The 12,884-nt window shown below is 25.5% G+C and overlaps 1 long non-coding RNA gene across 1 annotated transcript; it reads left to right on the forward strand.

Moving 5' to 3' along the window:
* Positions 1-2,428: 2,428 nt before the first annotated feature.
* LOC147807436 (uncharacterized) lies at positions 2,429-5,326 on the forward strand. The gene is made up of 2 exons (XR_015434486.1): positions 2,429-2,558; positions 4,806-5,326. It is a non-coding gene; the product is annotated as an uncharacterized LOC147807436 (long non-coding RNA).
* Positions 5,327-12,884: the final 7,558 nt, after the last annotated feature.

Genomic DNA, 12,884 nt, shown 5'->3' on the forward strand with positions numbered 1-12,884 from the left:
GCACAACCCAGGTAGCAAAAAGATATGATCTAATATTAGAAAGATGCAATATAATACTGCCGTGCTAGAAAACGCAATACTATTCGCGATCGCAACGAACTATAGGGGGCGTTGTTGTATGAGACGCTTACCTGCGATTTCTATATGAACCGTCATTCAGTTACTCTGGAGACGTCGTTAATGTAGCGTGTAGCATTGCAACGTTCCTTCTTTAATGTGGCTTATTAAATTTAAAAAAGAAAAATGCTTGATCTTCTTTCTTATACAACCGAAAACAAAATGGTATCTCTTTTTATTAGAGAAGGAACATCCAAAACACATCGGAAAAATATTTGTACATTAACAGAAAAAAATATGTATATTCTTATAAGAGTTAAAACCTAATGCCCGAGAAATAGTATTACTAAATTTAATGATATAACAAGAAAGGCCTATTTAAACTTTACATTCTATAGTTTTAAGAATCATATTACTTCAAAAATTAAAATGAACAAAAAGTATACATAAGCCTCATAATTTTATGAAATTTAATTTTGTAAACAACGTTTTTTGACAACAATTTTTATCAAAAAATTTCAAGTTTCAATAAAAATCATTATTTAGAAACTAAGAAACGTAAAATAAAGAATGCTGACGAAACAAAAACAAAAAGACAATTCTTTTTTGTCGCCATTTTTAGTGCTACGAATATTCGTCTTTGGGATTTGCCAAAAACAAAACAAGATGCAATTTTATTTTTTCAGGAGGGAAATATTTTACCGAAAAAACGAAAATGTACCAATTCCCACAACATAAAACTTTATCTTGGTAAACGTACGTTTTGGAAATGTTATTTCATTTGGAATCTTATTCATCAGAGTTCATATGGCGATATGATTGTTTTGAATCTATGCTAAACTCTATATCGGCTCATTTTCCACCGAAATCCGATTAACTATTTTGATTTTAAATAAAGTGTTTTATTTTATGAATTGTCGCAAAAATTTTAAGTGTAGATTAGCGGCTCTTAAAAACCGCCAAATCTGTAGCGGCGGTGGCGTTAATACGTTAGTACCGAATTTTTATTCCATACTTTTCTGAATCATATTACTTCAAACATTGGAATATATAAGAAGTATACATAAACACATAATGTTATACCATTTAATTTTTCAAAAAAAGTATTTTGAGAACAATTTTTATCAAAAAATTATAAACTAAAAAACGGAAAATAAAGAATTCTTAGGATAAAAAAACGATTTTAAGAATTCTTTACATTGAAATAAAAACTTTCATATTGTTTCTTTTTTTATTATTCTTATAGTTCTTAATCAGACGTAAAAACCCATTCTGTAGTGTAGAGAACCATCATCAAATGAAAAAAAAATATTTACAAGCAAATTTTTTATTGTAAAAATCATTGCACTTACCTGATTTATGATTCCCGGAGAATTCCAAAATGATAAGTTCCTTGTTTGAAAACTTTATTCTCAAATAATAGATACATAGTTTATACCTTCATTACTTTTAGATAACATACTACACAGCAAAATTTTATAATTGATATGAATTTGAATATGTAGCTAAAAACAGAATAGCTGAATTCTAGTTGAACTTATTCTTTCAAAATTAAAAAAAAACTTACCAAGAAAACGATTTAAATTAATTAAGAATCAGCAGAAATGGCACTATTTCAAGTAACTTGGATAATTTTTTATTGTTGTTTTCCGAATTATATGGATACAGAAATATATACTATTCTATAACTATTACAATTCTGTATGTTCTGAATTCATATTTATTCACTGGAATGACGAAAGCAATGTTGACTTCACTTTAATTCGTAATGAATTGAAGACAGAAGAAATGCATTTTACCTTAATACACACATCTGTAACAGTATCCGAAATCGGAAGTCATCAGTTGCAAGTTTGTTGATAATAGAAATTAAAAATTATTGAAGAATTTTTCTTCAAATGTTTGGCATGTTCTGATCCTGAAAGATTTACTAATATTCTGGAGATTTTTTTCAAGTTCTTCGGCCTTTTCCTTAGGAAAATTTTGTTTCCTATTTGCTGCTAAAAAATGGCGTCTGATTCAGTCAATGACTTTGATGGAACTAAATGAAAACGTGATAAATTAATGTCCGATATTTACAGGCTCCCGCTAGACGGCGTACTCGAGCGTTGCGATCGCGAATTGAATCCCATCTTCTAATATTAGAGCTAATATTATATAAAATTAAAAAGTATTCGATCTAACATTCGGACTTTCAAAATTATCATCTATTTCATTACTTTTGGTCCAGCGCGACATTTTTGCGAAAGGTTATCCCATATTATTAATAAATAAACATTTATTTATGAAAGAAAACGATAAATTAAATATTACTTAAAATATCATTTTCAGCCAATGCTATTTTATGGCAGATAATATGAGTGGTAGTTTGCGAACGATTAAACTCGAAAAACTTTTTCAACTGTTTCTGTTGAGTTGTCTGCTGCTCCTTCTGCTTGTTTACAAGACGACAAGATGGCGATCTTGTTTCCGCTCATGAGCTTTCGTTTCTACTATTTAAGGTATTTATAATTTAGTAGTTTTTTGTAAACTTTATAAATGTCAATGATAGTTACATGATAAATTAGTATCGTAGTTATGTAGGTAATGTTTTTTCCTTGAGTTAAAAATCAGGTAGAAAAGTAATTTAAAGCACGATATGTTTGAGATTGTAGATGTTGTAGAAACATTCAGTGTACCTACTTAATAAACTTTACCGCTAAATTAAAACATTTAAGAATTAATTTATTGATCATGTATTCAATAAGGTCAGTAAATATTTTATATTGTGATTATTATTGTTCATTCGTAGTTGTTGACTTCTTTGTTGAAACGTATTGTCTATCTGTAAGTAATAAGCACTGTTTTTCTGCAAAAATGAAAAAGGCAAAAGTAATGGTCTGTAAATAAATTAGCCGTGTTAAGTAAGAAATATATATCTATATATAATCTGCTACTTTTAGCGCAGTTAAAACCATTATATTGTAGAATGTTTAATACAAACAATATTACTAGCATATTAAAATTTTATGATTAAAATATTGTACAACAATCAATTAAGCATTTTTCTTTAAATATAGACTGATTTTTATTTGAATATAGGCTAATCTGTATGTTTTTGATGTATCATTATTTATATTAATTTGTAAATGATTAAAAAATGAACAATAATATGGTCTATTCAAAATGGTGATTATGGTGAATGTAGAGCTTTGATTAAATTATATTTTTTAAATAAATTCCTGTTAGAAACAATCTAATGCTGTAAAAATTTAGTTAAACTATAAGAAAAAAATATTTGACAAATGTTGGGTAAAATGTTGGGTATACTGACTTTTAAAGAATGCTATGTCAAAATATTTGGGGGAAGGGGCGAACTATATTTTATATATTTACAACTTTGAATTATGTGAATTGTTAGAGAATTCTCCTTCTATATGATTTTTTCAACCATGAATTGATGATTTTAAATTCTCATAGTATCTTTTTACATTGATGTTCCTTTACATTAATCAGATTTTAAATTATACAATGGAAGAAAATAAGCAATTGTTTATTTAACACTTTTCACCACTTTTTTAAATATAAATAATAAGTAATGTAATTGGTTCAAAATATGCTTGTAAAACAATGTTTGCTAAGTAATTTAACCCTGACAAAGTTTTTCTGCAACAATGAAAAAGATAAAAATAGTTGTCTGTAAACAAATTAGCCAAGTTAAAACAATTAGAAAATTAATGATCTGCTACTTTTAGCACAGTTTAAACCATTACATTCTAGAATGTTTAACATTCAATACAAACAATATTGTTACTGTATTAAAATTTCATGTCTAAATTATTGTAAAAAAAAGAATTAAACATTTTTATTTAAATTTCTTGGGGATATTTCAGTATCGTGATCTGTCCCGCCAACTGCAATCGCCAAATAGATTTTAAACTTGCAATTTTTTTTTAAAAAATATGTATATGTTTGCCCGGAGTTATACCTTTCGAGTTTGTCCTATTCTGTAATGTTTCTTTTAGTTATAAATATTTATTAAATAATTATTACAATAATAATTAGTCTAATAAATAATTATTGTTTAATGAAGTTTTTAAATAAATTTCTATTAATGCTTATGAGATCTGAGATTAAAAATTTAACTAAACAATAAAATATAAATATTATGCATATTGACTTTTAAAGAACGTTATGTAAACATATTAATGGGGAGGGCAAAATATAATTAATATATATATTACAACTTTGAAATATGTGAATTGTTAAAGAATTCTCATTCTACCCGTGTTTTTCAACCATAAATTGATGATTTTGAATTCTCATAGTATCTTTTTACATTTATGTACTTATACGATTTTTAAAATAAGCATTTGTTTATTTAATATTTTTCGGCACTCTTTTTGTTGATTTGCCACATAGCGAGTAGTTATTTTCTGTTCTAATAAAAGAAGTTGAAAGGTTTTGCAATTTGATTTTTTTTTATTTTTTAAATATATGATAGTTTGCTTGGGAGTGCTTATGAGCTAAATTCTTTTTGTTGATCTCCTTCTCACACTGTTATTTTTTGTGTGACACTAAAGAAATTTTTTTTACGCTGGTATCGATACCGCAATTAAACCATTTAATTTCATTGTAAAGGATATTACAATTTCTGAAAAACATTTTCAAATTAAATAATTAAAGTATCAAATAAATATTCAATGTTTAATAGTTATAATTTTTTTTTTCCATTGCAAAATCTGATGTATTTTCTTTTTAAATTTCAGTATAGCTTTTCATCTTCAAGGAAATCTACTATCAAGACACTACAAATGGAAATGGCACACTCTGATGGAATATTAAGTTCGATCCTTACTACGAATGATTTTAACAGTGATTATTCAGCAAGGACCACTTTAAATCTACCATTTAAGTCATCATGTTGAAGAAAGATGCTGTCATGTTGAAGTTTGGAGAAAGAGAGAAACTTGTGAAGTTCATCCCTGTTTTTTTGTGGTGCATACAAAAACTGTTGCTGAATTTTTCATAAAAGCATTTAACGACCACTTGGAAATATATTTTCAAGCAAATATAGACTAATAATTAGAACTCAAACTGTATCAAACAGTTTAAAGTTATGAAAAGAAAATGATTTTATTAATAACAATTAAGTATTTTTAACTTTTGTTTTACCACAAAGTTGTCGACTTTAATTTTGAACAATAAAGGTAATGTATTACATTTACAATTGGATGAAATTTATATTACAGTGTGTTTTGTTTTTAAATAAAAGTATTATGCTGTGAAATAGTTATATTTATTATGGATTTCTTTTTTCTTAATTACTGTAACAGTTGAATATTTAAAATTTTTTTTTTTTCAATCTTTCGGTATGATATCGGAAGCAATTTTTTTTAATGCTGATTTTAAAGTGTAACTGAAACTCTTGAGGATTTTCATCATCAACATTGAGTTTATTATTTTAATTTTGGAAATTTTCACATAATTATTTATTTGAAATTTGAGACAAGAATTTATGCTTTTTTATTTTTATCGTGTTTAAAATCATATTATTGTAAAATAATTATAATCGTGAAAAGTTCTTTTGACTGAATAACATTTATATCATGATTAAAATTCCTAAAAGAATATTGCTCAAACTTTCATCTTTAAGGTCTTGTATATTCTTTGTGAAAACATGTAGAATTGCATCTTCTTTTTTTTTTTTTTTCTTAAAGTCTCATTCAAGACATTTGCCTATAATGTTATGTTTGTTTTTACTATGTTCATGAAGCATAAACTCTTATCAGCGAAATACAAACAAGGAATTAGTTGATTTTAAAGAAAAATTTTGTGATAGCAGGGTTTTGAAAAAGTAACTGATGGCAGTCAAATTTGGATCAATACAAAAGCAACTTATAGTAAAAAAGTATGTTATGTTTTTTCGTCTCATTCTTGTATGCAATTAAATGTTTGTGAAAATTTAATTCTGATAAAATACAATATTTATTAATTTTTTTTTTTGGTCTTGACATATAAATGTTATCTAAACTTCAAGTAAATAAAAGAACATAGTACCTTTAACTAATTATTGAATCGTTAAAAATTTCTGATGTCCCAATGTAAAATTATTTTTACATTACAAAAAATAATTGCAAATTTTTTTTAATTAAAATTCATATAAGTTCTTTTTGTTTCCACTCCCTGATAATATTTCTACAGGTGCCCTTAGGTTTTGTTTCTTGTGTTTCGTAAGTAAAATTTCAGATTGTAAAAGGATAAAGTTACGTAAGTATTTCTCTGTTTAATTTCAATGATAGAAGTGAAATAATTTATGCAAGTAAGTAATTTGAATAATTTTCAATTTTCTTTATTGTGTCAGTTATTACAAAAAATAACAATTTAAAAATTTGAGATATAATTTTATTTTAATATTTTTGGAAATGAATAACTTAGTTATATACTAGTAGAAAAAAAAAATTCAGGTAAATTTTCAACTCAATTTAAATGTAAATTTAACTTAGCAATTATGTAGTGTGGTTTTCTTAATTTACAATTTCAGAATATAAATGATGATTGATAATTGTAAAATTACAAATGGCTTAAATTACAAATTTTAAAATATATTGCAAACTAACAAATTCAATTGAGCTTTTGATAAAATAGGCTCTTTTAAAAAAAAAAAAAATTAAGAGTACATTTTAAATTGGGACTTGAAAATTATTAATGATATAAAATTTGCTTTAATACCCATTGTATGAAGAAATGAAAAAAAAAATATCAATAAAAGTTGCAACAAAATATTTCCTAATTAAGTTTGAAATATTAAAAAAAATCAACTGAACATAAGATATACTTTGGAGTAAAGAGGAGAAAAATGGAAGGTAGCAGAATTTGCTAATATAACTTTATTTAGTATTTCTGTATTGATAAGTAAATAATGCATGGTATGACATAAAACTATTGTTCTATGTTTTAGTGCTTCACAACAATACAGAAAATTAAGTAAAATTATATCGCCGAATTATTCTACTATCTTCCTCTTGCTTACTCCAAAAAAATAAAAAGCAAAGCAAAATAATATCAGAAAATACAAAATCTAATATTATATAGCATCAAAACTAATGCAAAATAATATTATGGCGAACGCTAGATAATATTAGTTTGCATAGAATCTAATATTATATAAGGCTGAGCAAACAGGGACCTTTTATATCTTTCTAATATTACAAGTTGTGTAATATAACGTTAGATTTTGCGGATTTTCTGATATTATCTAATGTTATGTGCTACTTGGGAATTCACTGATATAATTTTATTTAGTATTTCTGTATTGCTAAGTGAATAATGCATGGAATGACATAAAACTATGTTCTATGTTTTATTGCTTCACAACAATATAGAAAATTAAGTAAAATTATATCGCCGAATTATTCTACTACTATCCATATCTTCCTCTTGCTTACTCCAAAAAAATAAAAAGCGAAGCAAAATAATATCAGAAAATTCAAAATCTAATATTATATAGCATCAAAACTAATGCAAAATAATATTATGGCGAACGCTAGATAACATTAGTTTGTATAGAATCTAATATTATATAAGGCTGAGCAAACAGCGACCTTTTGTATCTTTCTAATATTAGAAGTTGTGCAAGATAACGTTAGATTTTACTGATTTTCTGATGTTATATAACATTATGTGCTACTTGGGTACAATATCCCCGTGCTACTTGGGTAGTTATGTTTAAGTATTACGAAAATTCAAGAAATTTTGAAGATATCAGAAGCAATTTTATTTTTACATCATTGTTAAACATTAACTCTAACTTATGAGCAATTATACTACTACCATTGTTTTTATTACTTCAATTTTGCAGTTCAAATTTGAGGTAAGAAGCATATATATATTTTTATGATGCTTAAATTAATGTGATTGTAAAATAATGATAATAATAAAAATTTCTTTGGCTTAATATTTAAAATTTAGCAGAGCATTTATCTACATCATTGTAAAAGCAGATTTAAATCAACTTAGAGAAGAATCTTGTTTAAATTTTTATAAGGTTCTTTGCAAAAGCAACTTTTTTAAATGCATAATATTTGTTTTTATTTTAAAACTAATTCTTCATAGCGCATACTATATAATCCGAGAAAAAAAATTAAATTAATTAAAATTGAAATTAAAATGTTGTGTTAATTTTTTGCAAAGATTGTTAGTTTAATAGAACACCTTTGAATAATTATCGCATTGATGAAAATTTCTGATATGCCCATAAAAGTTATTTTAACATTATAAAAAAATATCAGCAATTTTTATGATATTAGTTGCTTTCCTGGATTCATACCCTGGAAAAATTTCTGCCTTGCGTTTGAATTTTGTTTTTAGGTGTTTTGCTAAATGAAATTTCAAATACTAAAAGAATAAAGTTGAATAAGTATTTCTCCATTTAACAATTCCAGTGAAAAAAGAAGGGGGGGGGGGGAAATATGTGTAAACTTGTTGAAGTAAGTAATTTGAATATTTTTAAATTTTGTTCTATATTGTGCCTATTATTACAAGAAATGTCCACTTAAAAATTGAACAATTTTAATATTATAAGGGGGGAAAATTTTAAGTTTAAATTTCCCCTCAGTTCAAATGTAAATATATAACTTAATAATTATATAGTGTGGTTTTTATTATATAATTTCAGAATATAAATAAGGAATGATAATTGTGAAATTACAAATGGCTTAAGTTACACATTTAAAAAAATATATATATTAAAAACTAACAAATTAAGTTGAGATTTTGATAAAATAAGCCCAGTTTTTTTAAAAAAAATTAAGAGTACATTTTAAAATTAAAGACTTGAAAATTATTAATGATATAAAATTTGTCAGAAAACCCATTGTATGAATAAAAGAAAAAAATATCAATAAAAGTTGCAATAAAATATTATTTCCTCATCAAGTTTGAAATATTCAAAAAAATCAGCTGAACATAAGATATACTTTGGAGTAAGGAGGACAAAAATGGAAGGTAGAAGAATTCGCTAATATAATTTTATTTAGTATTTCTGTACTGCTAAGTAAATAATGCATGGAATGACATAAAACTAATGTTCTATGTTTTACTGTTTCACAACAATACAGAAAATTAAATAAAATTATATCGCTGAATTATTCTACTACCATCCATATCTTCCTCTTGCTTACTCCAAAATAATAAAAAGCAGTGCAAAATAATATCAGAAAATAACAAAATCTAATATTATATAGTATCAAAACTAACGCAAAGTAATATTATGGCAAACGTTAGATAATATTAGTTTGCATAGAATCTAATATTATGTAATGCAGAGCAAACAGCGACCTTTTGTATCTTTCTAATATTAGAAGTTGTGTAAGATAACGTTAGATTTTGCCGATTTTCTGATATTATCTAATATTAAGTGCTACTTGGGTTGTTCTATTTTTGGCAAATCCCAAAGACGCATTTTCGTAGCACTAAAAAATGGTAACAAAAATCGAAGAACAAACCATTTTTTAATTCTTCTGATTTATAAAGCAGGTAAGTGTTAATTTTTATAAAATAAAAAATTTTACTTTTAAGTAATTTTTTTCTTATTTGATGATAGTTTTCTATGGAATGGTTTTCTGCGTCCGATTATGAATCAAAAAAGAAAAAACATGAAAGTTGTTTATTTTAATGTAAGGAATTTTTAGAATTGGTTTTTTCTTTCTTGCTTTGTATCGTAGGCATTCTTTATTTTACGTTTTTTTAGTTTCTAAATAATGATTTTTATTAAAACTTAAAATTTTTTGATAAAAATTGTTATCAAAGAACTTTTTTTGCAAAATTAAATTTTATAAAATTATGAAGTTTATGTATACTTTTTGCTTATTTTAATGTTTGAAGTAATATGATTCTTAAAACTATGGAATGTAAAGTTTAAATAGGCCTTTCAGGTCATATCATTAAATTTAGTAAAACTATTTCTCAGGCATTAGGTTTAACTCTAATAAGAAGATACATATTTTTTTCTGTTTATTTACAAATATTTTTCAGATGTGTTTTGGATGTTCCTTCTTTAAAAAAAAAAAAAAGAGATACCATCTTGTTTTTGGTTGCATAAGAAAAAATATCAAAAATTTTTGCTTTTTAAATTGATCAAGCCACGATAAAGAAGGAACGTTACAATGTTACAAGCTACATTAAAGACTCCTCCAGAGTAACTGAATGACTGTTCACATAGAAATCGCAGGTATTATTCTCATGCAACAACGCCCCCTATAGTTCGTTGCGATCGCGAATATGAACACAATTTTTGCGTATGTATTGAGAAACATTTACAATTAATCTAACATCTTAAATAACATCTATTTAGGAAAAAATCTTCGTTCTTTTAGTGTGTGCGAAAAATCTCATTCTTATTTGTTTACCTACAGCTGGTATTACTTGACTAACTTTTGTTCAAAATATCTTGAATACTAATTACTAACATCTTGCTGTTTCTGTGATAATTAATTACTTAGCATATTCAATGAAGAGAGTAATTCTTTGAAATAAATAATAAAGAAGTGGGTTTGTAAGAGAAATTTAAAAAATATTTTTGCGATTTACAGATCTTGTTCCTTAGAATTAACCTTTTTTCTTTAGATAAAAATCTCATAGATTAAATTTAGATAAATTACTTGAAAAAAAGAAATGTCATTAATATTTACCTTAACGTGATTAAAAGCATCACCTTTTCTTAGTAAAAAAATTTATTTGATTTATGCTGTCTTTGTAATTAAACATTTATTGAAGGAAAAGAAGAGTTAAGTATCTGTATCTAAGACAAAATAATGGCCATGACAATTTTCGCTACAGTGGTCCACAAGAAACTGAAGATGAAAAAAAATTTGCAAAATAGGATTAACTCAAAAGGTATAACTCAGTCCCTTTCCCGAGGACAAATCTCTACAATTTTTTAAAGTTTTTGCTGGTCTAATATCGTTTAGGCACTTGTAATTGGTCTAAATTGTAGTTGATACCAATAAGGAAATATCGCATAATAAAATCAGTTTATGTATTCGTTCTATTATTTTTATTAATGAAAAAGTATTCATTCTGTCAATAATTTAAAGTTCATGAACAAAGCCATTCTGTTCAAGCACATTCTTGCGAGTGAATGAATTATCTTCAAAAATATTTGATTTATCTAATATTTGACATTATGTTATAACATTAATATATAACATAAATATTATAGCATTAATATCACCTTATATTATAATAGACTAATATAATTATAATATAATTATATTATATATATAATTATAATATAATAATATAATTATAATAGACTAACAATTATTCAATTATTAACAACATAAATGAATAAATAAAATCCAATTCTGATAAAAACTTATTAATCAAAACTTCTTTCCACTGAAAGTTTAATAAAATAATATATAATAAAAAAAAATTCAAAAACAATTTTTCTTTTAATAAGCAACCTAACTGTAAGAGGTTTAGAATAAGAAAATTCTGTGAAATATAATTTGTTTTAAGGTTTGATTATAAGCAATATGAGATCTTTGACAAAGAGTGACTTAGTAAAACATAGTTAAGAAACCTTATTCTTCTAAAATATGCAAGAGGAGATTTTCAAAGAAGTGTCATTTGACTTCTCATAGCAATGTTCATATTGAAAGGAAGCCTTGCGCTACATGTAATAAGAGTTTTTTCATGGAAAAGTTTTCTGACTATTCACTGCAGTGTTCATTTAGGTGAGAAACCTTATTCTTGTGTATATAATAAGAGTTTCTCACAAAAAGGTCACTTGACTGAACACAGTAGGTTTCAGACTGGTGAAAAAACTTTTTCTTGTAGTCTATGTAATAAGAGTTCTCTACACATAAGAGTAAATTAACTAAACACGATATTGTTCATAACAGTGAGAAACCTCATTCTTGTTACGAATGTCGTGAGAGTTTTTAACTAAAATGTCATCTGACTAAACTTCACACAATTTTGTTCATACCGGAGAAAAACCTTATTTTTGTAGTGAAGAGTTTTTCCGTAAAAAGTGATTTGACTTGACATAGTTGTGTTTATACTTATGAAAAAGCTTTTTCCTATGTCGTGTATGTAATAAGCGTTTTTCACCAAGAACACATCTGACTGAATACAGCCTTGTTCATACTGGTGAAAAGAGTTTTCTTTTAATTTGTAATAAGTTACTTCAATAAAAGTTTACTGAACTCACACTGGCTAAAAACCTTTTTCATGTTGAACATATAATAAATTTTTTTCTCTGAATACAAATCTATCTGACTTCATGTATGTTCATTGTAGTAAAAAACTATATCCTTGTATTAATATGTAATAAAAAATTTTCCTGACCTGATTTTCTAAATCAGCAATTTTAGGTGTTCATGGTACCTCAAAGTTCCGTAGAAGAGTTAAAGGGGCTCTGAGAGTTAGGATTTTTTTTTTTTTTTTTTTAAAGTTTATAATGATTTTGAAGTCTTAAGTTGTACTGAAATCCAACTAAAAATCCTTAATTTATTTAATATTTTGCTTGTCTCTGTGAAATTGAAGTAAAATGCCAATAAAAAAGAAATGGCAAATTTTTCTAAATAAATGTATAATTTTTCTAAGGATAAAATAATGAAAAAATTTTGAGAAGGCATTTATAAAAAATTACATTAGCATTTCCTATCATGCTTTTAAAATTCAACCAATCAAATCTTGTTTATTATAACTCAGTTTTCATTTCAAAGAAAACCATACATTTTTTTATTCTATTAGTTTTCAGCTTAAGTATTTCCTCCATAAACAATTTCATAGCAAATTAGACAAGATGCTGCTCCAGGACTGTGAAATTAACTGTC

Source organism: Parasteatoda tepidariorum, chromosome 6 (assembly GCF_982258835.1).
Source record: "Parasteatoda tepidariorum strain Cologne lab strain chromosome 6, Ptep-v5.0, whole genome shotgun sequence".
In the NCBI taxonomy this organism is placed as follows: domain Eukaryota; kingdom Metazoa; phylum Arthropoda; class Arachnida; order Araneae; family Theridiidae; genus Parasteatoda; species Parasteatoda tepidariorum.